The sequence below is a fragment of the Gymnoscopelus braueri genome, assembly GCF_963280865.1.
Source record: "Gymnoscopelus braueri genome assembly, chromosome: 24".
NCBI classification, from domain to species: domain Eukaryota; kingdom Metazoa; phylum Chordata; class Actinopteri; order Myctophiformes; family Myctophidae; genus Gymnoscopelus; species Gymnoscopelus braueri.
The window spans coordinates 29,768,094-29,776,174 of record NC_137626.1 but is presented as its reverse complement, the minus strand read 5'-3'; positions in this window follow the sequence as shown (position 1 = coordinate 29,776,174).

Genomic DNA, 8,081 nt, shown 5'->3' with positions numbered 1-8,081 from the left:
GGATCGATATAGCCTGGTAAACACCCCCTCCCTCCGGAAATCTCATGCATTGCATTGCATTTGGTTTCAGGAATGAGGGTCTGGGATTGCTCACAGAGTAAAGCTGCCCGAACCGCTGCGCATACGAACCAATCAGCGGCTGCTAGGGGCGGGATCATCCAATCACCTGCCTAGTAACTTGAAAAAATGAAACTCCGTCTGTCATCGATTCTGCGCCCGAAGTCTCAGATGCAAGTACGCTGTGAAACAAAATGTGTGTCGCAAGCTTCTTCCATTTGACGGAGTGAGGTTAGGATCGATATAGCCTGGTAAACACCCCCTCCCTCCGGAAATCTCATGCATTGCATTGCATTTGGTTTCAGGAATGAGGGTCTGGGATTGCTCACAGAGTAAAGCTGCCCGAACCGCTGCGCATACGAACCAATCAGCGGCTGCTAGGGGCGGGATCATCCAATCACCTGCCTAGTAACTTGAAAAAATGAAACTCCGTCTGTCATCGATTCTGCGCCCGAAGTCTCAGATGCAAGTACGCTGTGAAACAAAATGTGTGTCGCAAGCTTCTTCCATTTGACGGAGTGAGGTTAGGATCGATACGGATCAATACCATTTTCGGGTTTCTGGAGCGGAAATAACTTTACGTCATCAAGCGGCCGGAACCAGTTGTAAATGACCACCAACCAAAGGGTTTTTCATACTTGCTATACAGTTATAGTTGTTCATCTTTATTGATTAATGGTTGTTTATCTACCTTTGTGATGCCATGCCATGGGTTGTGTTTTATTGCTACATTTTGAGACCGTTTTGTGTATGTGTGGTTTACAAAAAGGTCCACTAGGTGGCAGAGTTTCCCAATTATTTCGGTGCTTTTAGTCAATACATCAATAATACATAGTCTCATTGTGGGAATCTCGCGAGAGTTTCTGTAAAACCAAGATGGCGGTAGCCAGTCCATAACGAACTTAGAGATAAATAAGTTCAAATTCATGTTTTTAACACCCCTTGGAAGGTGGAATGAGGTTTGTAGGGTGAACCTTTCATTGCCAAGAGAGTGTGTTTACTTTAAGTTAAAAAGATTTGTATTGCTCTAATGTAACCACATTAATGCCTTGCCATAATGAATTCAACAGTGTTATGTCTTAAGTCTTATGTCTTATTATGTCTTTTGTCTAAGGCATAGGTTTTTGTTTACAATTCATGCCTAGTGCCTACTGTTGTTTTATTGTCCCAAGATGGCGTATTTGCTCCATTTAAGAAGTATATTGTTTGTTTGTTGTCAAGTTAAAGCTTATTTTTGGTCAACTGTTTGTTTAATGACTTAATTGCATTTTTGTGGTACTAGACTTGCCATTAATGCATATTTTGTGTCATATGTTTCCTATAGTTTTCACGGTGCTACGAAGAAATAAACCGGCATCTGTTTGAAACTCCACTGTCTCATCATTATCAAACTTACAAGGCCGAGAGGCAGTTACACCAGTGACTAGATAGAACCTCCGGTGCCGTGTACCTCCAAAATGATTCCTCTAGTTTAAATTGTTTTAAATTGGTATAATCGTTTAGTTTCTTGTGGTATTAATCGTTTGTTAGGTCCATCTTCTATTCTAACTCGTAGCGTGACTAGCGAGACTAAAATTATTGATTTGGATTATGTGGGGAACAAAAACAATGCGACGCCAACCGGAATCAACCACCGGAACACGATTGTTTTTTTCTAAACCGGATCACTCGGCTCAGTTTAAACGAATACCAGGCTTTCCTCCATCGTGGAGAGGCTGGTGATGCGAGGTTATGTTTGTACCATCGACCTGGTTGCTTGTTTCTCTCGCAATATCTGGCAACACTGATAGTTCCACTCCAACGAGACTGAGTAGTCACTAGAGCTATTGGTCCCAGACAGGAGACAGACAGTCAGTGGTGGAAAAAGTAGCCTATTTTTTTTTTTACTTAGGCCTAAGTAAAAGTATCAATACTACCGGAGTTCTAAATTTACTAGAGTAAAAGTATTGGTATCAAAATGTACTTAAATTACCAAAAGTAGAAAGTACTAATTTACATAAATGTCCCATTTCACAACTTTTCAAATGTATACAAATCTTTGGAAAATAGCAGATCTACAAGCTCACAATGCGTCGCGATTGTGAGCTTGTAGAGCAGCTATTTTCAAATGGCTGAAATGTAGGCTATATAGGGCTGAAGTAGTTAATGTAGGTGTAGCCTCGATCTCCAGGCTTTTATTGTTTAGTGTTGCTAAAAAATAAAAGCCTGGCCCAGCCCTTCACTTCCCAACCAACCAGAGTGCAGTGGGCGTCGCTCGTAATGTTGTGTTAACGGAGCGGGGGTTGACGGACAGATCGGTGAACCAATGGGATTAGCCGCAATCTCTCGCCGGCTCTTTACACCCGCCCCTCTATACACGAAATCAGGAGCGTTGGGGCAGTCTAATGTAGGTGTAATAATAATCAAAATCTTCAACGTAGTAACTAAAGTTTTCAAATAATTGTAGTGGAGTAAAAGTACAATTTTTGTCTCTGAGATGTAGTGGAGTAGTAAAAGTATTGAAAATTGGAAATACTCCAGTAAAGTAAGAACAACCTCAAAATTGTACACAAGTTCAGTACTTGAGTAAATGTACTTAGTTACTTTCCACCACTGACTATAGAGCTGTTAGGTCCAAGTGTCCTTCACCTTTCCTCTATAGCCCTAACCTCACTCCGTCAAATGGAAGAAGCTTGCGACACACATTTTGTTTCACAGCGTACTTGCATCTGAGACTCCGGGCGCAGAATCGATGACAGACGGAGTTTCATTTTTTCAAGCTACTAGGCAGGTGATTGGATGATCCCGCCCCTAGCAGCCGCTGATTGGTTCGTATGCGCAGCGGTTCGGGCAGCTTTACTCTGTGAGCAATCCCAGACCCTCCTTCCTGAAACCAAATGCAATGCAATGCATGAGATTTCCGGAGGGAGGGGGTGTTTACCAGGCTACTATAGCCCTGCTGCTCAGACAAACCATGCCTGTCATTTGACCCCAATATTGTTGTGGGACAGTGTGACCGGTGAGTCAAGCAGTGAAACCAATGGTTTTCAAAGTAGGGTCCGGGAACCCCAGGGGGCCCTTTAGTTCAGCAATTATCAACCTGAGGGCCGGGGGCCACTGGTGGGTCGTGAGGATATTACAAGTGGCCCCCCAAATAATTGAACAAACACTAAGTTTGCTTATTGATAATATAACATTAAGATCAAAATTATAATGTAAAAAATATCCCTTCATGGCATGTTTTCTTTAAAACCTTTTAATTGTGATAGTAGGAACTTAAAGTATATTGATCCAAGCCGGACCACAATCGATTGATTGGGACATGTTGCTATTTTGCTTTACCTAGTTATTAACCTAAATATTATCTATGTGTTTAATGCTGCAACAATGTTGAGGAACTGAAACCAAATAATTGTAATTACTCATTATGTAACAATAAAACACATCTTTAATCTCAAACTTATACTTAAATTTGTATATGCATTACCAACATGCCATTGTCATCATCATCATCATCATTTTCATCATCGTCACACCAATTAAAGGCCATTAATTATACCTTTCAAGATGTGTTAATTAAATCCGTTGTATAATCTTTTCCATTCTTTCAACACAAACTAAATCCCACAAGTTGAGGTGGCACAGTGTCATTGTCCCAGGGAGACACACAGGGACATGTTCTTCAGCGGCCAGCTGTCTAGTGTGACGGAGTAACTCGGCCCGAGGTCAAAATGACAGACCTTTACTGTTCTCACATGACAGTTCAAGTGCCTGCACTCAACACTGGTGGAAGAAGTATAGTCTACTTGGGACAGTGGTTCTCAAACCTTTTAATGTCAAGGACCCCCCAATTAATATCTATTTGGCTGCGGACCACCATCTGAAAACATTTTGTGCCAGGAACCCCCATGCTAGATTTCCGTTGGCAAAATGTTTCAAATATACACACTTTTTTTTTCACAAGATTTTTTTGAAAATAGCAGATCTTCAGGCGCACAACGTCTTGCATCGTGATGCGTTGTGAGCATAGAGCTGCTATTTTCAACTAGCCTATGTATCTAGGGTTAAACTGATCTTGACATTAAACAACAGGACCCCAGTTTGAGAACCACTGGCCTAGCATTGCAATGTATTAATACTCTGTTACAAGTAAAAGTCATGTATTCTAAACTCAATTAATCGAAACGTTCAATGACATGCAGATGCAATACTATGCAAAAACATCATATAAACCAGTAGTAATCAAAAAGAAGTACAGTAAACAATTCAGGGGGGGGGGGCACTTACAGCAGCTGTATAAGTGCTCTTTTAGAGCGGTTTTGAAGGAGAGTAAGGAGCCACACTTTTTTTATGACTGTTGGTAGGGCATTCCACATTTTGGCGGAACAAATTTAACCCCTTGTTTGAGCCAAATCTGGGTTGAACGTGATTTGTGGAGCTCCCTCTGGTGTTGTGATTGTGGACGTCTTTGACGTTTTTGAAGTAGTTTGACAGGTACATGCATGTCTTTGTGGTGTAGTGTATCTTGTAGACCAGGCCCATTGCAAGTCGCTGTAGCATACTCTGTCCTCTACCCTGACTCCTGAGCCATCCCACCCTAGCAAAATGAGCAGGGGTTAGTCATAGTGACATTGGATGAGTGCTCCAGCTAGAGTCCTCTAACAAAATGTTGTTCTTTGGTTGACTTTTTTGATTACTTTAATTGCCATTTCTTCACTGAAAAGATTTGCCTCTAAAATGCAACCCGGGTAAGGTAATTTCCTCTTTTCTTGTGATCACATTGTCACCCACTTTTACTGTGAAGCCGTCAGCCTTGCAGAGGTTTATTTTGGACCCAAAGAGAATGGATGCAGTCATTTCAGTTTTACCCAGGTGTAATGATAGTTTGTTATCAGCAAGCCAGGTGCAGATTTTACAGAGTTCAGAGCTGAGGGTTTTTTCGACATGTAATTTGTCGAAAGTCATCCGTGAACAATTTGAGTTAAAGTACAAAAGTATTGGCAATCATCAACATAATATACAGTAGTAGTTACTGTACCAAACATAAAAGTAGGCTACTCATTATCAGTGGTGGACAGTAAAGTACATTTATTTACTTTACTGAACTTTTTTATTTATTTATATTCATACTATTAGTATTATTTTGTTTGTTTGTTTATTAGTTTATTAGTTCCAGTGTTCCAAAATCCTATATTGGATTATGAAATTCCTATAAAGAATCCCTATGGGATTTGTATTTATTTATTTATTTTTTATTATTGTATTATTTAGAATTATTTTAATATCCTATAATGTATTTAATTCTATATTTTACATGTATCTTAGGACTTAGTTTATGCAAAGTATGACTATACAATATAAACAATAAATAATCTACACACTAAACATACAATGCACTCGCTCCTTCAGCTCATTATGTTCAAATTACAAATAAAATAGACACTTGACTAAACAAGAATAAAGGGCTATTTCCGTGCGGAGGGACTCGCGGGCTGGGCGGAAGCAGCTGATAGAACCATAGAAGTGAGGGAACTCCTCGGTTTGATTCGCGCCACTTTTAAAACATTAAGCTGTGTGTGTGTGTGTGTGTGTGTGTGTGTGTGTGTGTGTGTGTGTGTGTGTGTGTGTGTGTGTGTGTGTGTGTGTGTGTGTGTGTGTGTGTGTGTGTGTGTGTGTGTGTGTGTGTGTGTGTGTGTGTGTGTGTGTGTGTGTGTGTGTGTGTGTGTGTGTGTGTGTGTGTGTGTGTGTGTGTGTGTGTGTGTGTGTGAGAATGCAACCTGGAAGGGATTGTCAGCACCAAACCAGTGGTTTTCAGCGCCAAGAGGTGAGTTTAAGGCTTTTTTTCCTTCTAGGCTATATTTACATTAACCTTTGGACGGTGTAGAAGGCAGTATTATTATTTGTATGTATTTTTATTTGACTCTAGGATAATTGTTTTTCGCTAGACGCCACCTGTCCTTCCTCTGAAGTCTGAACAGGTTGGGCCAGGTGCAAGTCGTGTCACTTAAGTTGCTCGAGCAAAGTTAGCCTCCTATGAACATAAATGTATATTTTGTATTGATAAAGGATTTATGACACTAATTATTTATGATGTGGGCCTAATGGGCCTATGCTGTTGCTATGCTTTTTTTTTTTTTTTTTTTTTTCATTTTAATTTTTCACAAAGTATACATACATACAACCCCCCCACATCCCTCCCTCCTCCCCACATACAAACCCACTTATATAAAGTACAGCACAGATAAAAATAATCAAAACATAATAAAAAAATAAAGGTACAAAAAGAAAGAAAAGGAAAATTAAGAAGAGACAAATCTGTTGTAAAAAAATTAAGTATAGCTTCGAGAAAAAATAGATCTAGACCGAGATAGCTGTAGATAACAACCTATTCCATCTCTGATACAGGTTGGGTAGGGACAACGTTTCCACATGTGCGCGTGCGCGTGTGTGTGTGTGCCTGCCAGCCAGCCAGCCAGCAGCACGCCTATATTTTGTGAATTTATGGAAAAGCTTTGACTTGATATCTGTATACATTGTAATTTATAGCTATTTTTGGAGCTACATATTTGTACTTTTGAATACTCAAGTAGGCTAAAATGTGTCAAATTTGTACTCAAGTACAAATTTGACAGAGCAACTTTCACTTGTTGAATAGGTAATATTTGAATACTTTGACTCAAGTACTGGAATTAGCCAGGCAACTTTGTCCACCACTGCTACGGCCCATTTATTACAATCATTTTATTGGCTTGTATGAATGAATGAATGAAATTTTTATTTTCGTGTCATGCCACCATTTTGGCCCATCCCATATGGGATTATATGACACATTACACAAAAAGAAAACAAGACATTAACAGTCCATTAACAGTACTTCCTGTTCATATTACGTCCTTCCTTATAACATACCACTTAAATAAAACATGCGTATAGTATTTATATGAACAAAATAAGAACAAAAAAAAAGAAAATCCCATTTTACATATAAATGGCCCTCCTCCTCATTGACCAGGCCTTGTCAAGAAATGAAGCAAAAGAAAAAATATCATGTTGAAAGAGACATTTCAGTTTCTCTGAATCCTCCAACCACACAAGTTCATATTTAGGATCTACCTTATTAAAAAGTCTCTGCCTGATAGAGTTGTAGAATGGACAATACAAAACAAAATGCATTTCATTTTCAATTTCATTAAGATCACACAAACCACATAATCTATCCTCCTCAACCGTGCCTACATATCTACCCGTCTCAATATGAAGACCAAGTATGCCAGCCCTGATTTGAGCACATAGGCTTCGTTTCTTTTTTGACAAATGATACAATACATAATTTTCTGTACAATAGACATGCTTTATGTCACAATAAGTACGGAGCTTTGGTTTACACCATATATCCAGAGCCCATCTGTCCTTTATTTGTTGAAAAATAGTTTCTTTTATTACCATAGTCTCTACTTTTTCTTTATTATAAAAATGGTCTTCATACCCTGATCTCAAAAGAATGTCATACATGTCCGTAGCCCATGCGCCCTTGATCAAAATGTCCCACTCGAAGACCTTTCTTACAATTCTATTGGTGTTCAGCCCCAGTATTCTATTCCACAAACGTACCATGTGCTCACTCCACCGTACCTCATTGGGTTCCCACCCCATATCTCCCATGATGGCCAGGGTTGGCGTAAATTTGTGTACTCCCAAGAAGTACCGCATAGCTCTATTGTGGACAGCCTCACTTTTAGGATATTGTTTAAATCCCCACACTCCTGCTACGTAATCCAACACTGGACACACACAAGCCTGGTATAGTTTGGAGTAGGTAGAGAAACCCATATCCCTCAGGATCTTTGTTTTAGCTATGACTCCTCCTAGTGCTCTATTTGCTGATTCTGTCAATAAAGTGGTTCCTTTTATAAAATGCATATGCTCATCCAAATAAAAGCCCAGATATTTATAGAACTTTGTATAATTCAACTTTGTAATTAGTAATGCATTGTGTGTATATCGCTTTAAATTTGCAGCTATAAAGGTGCATGGGGATGCTTTTA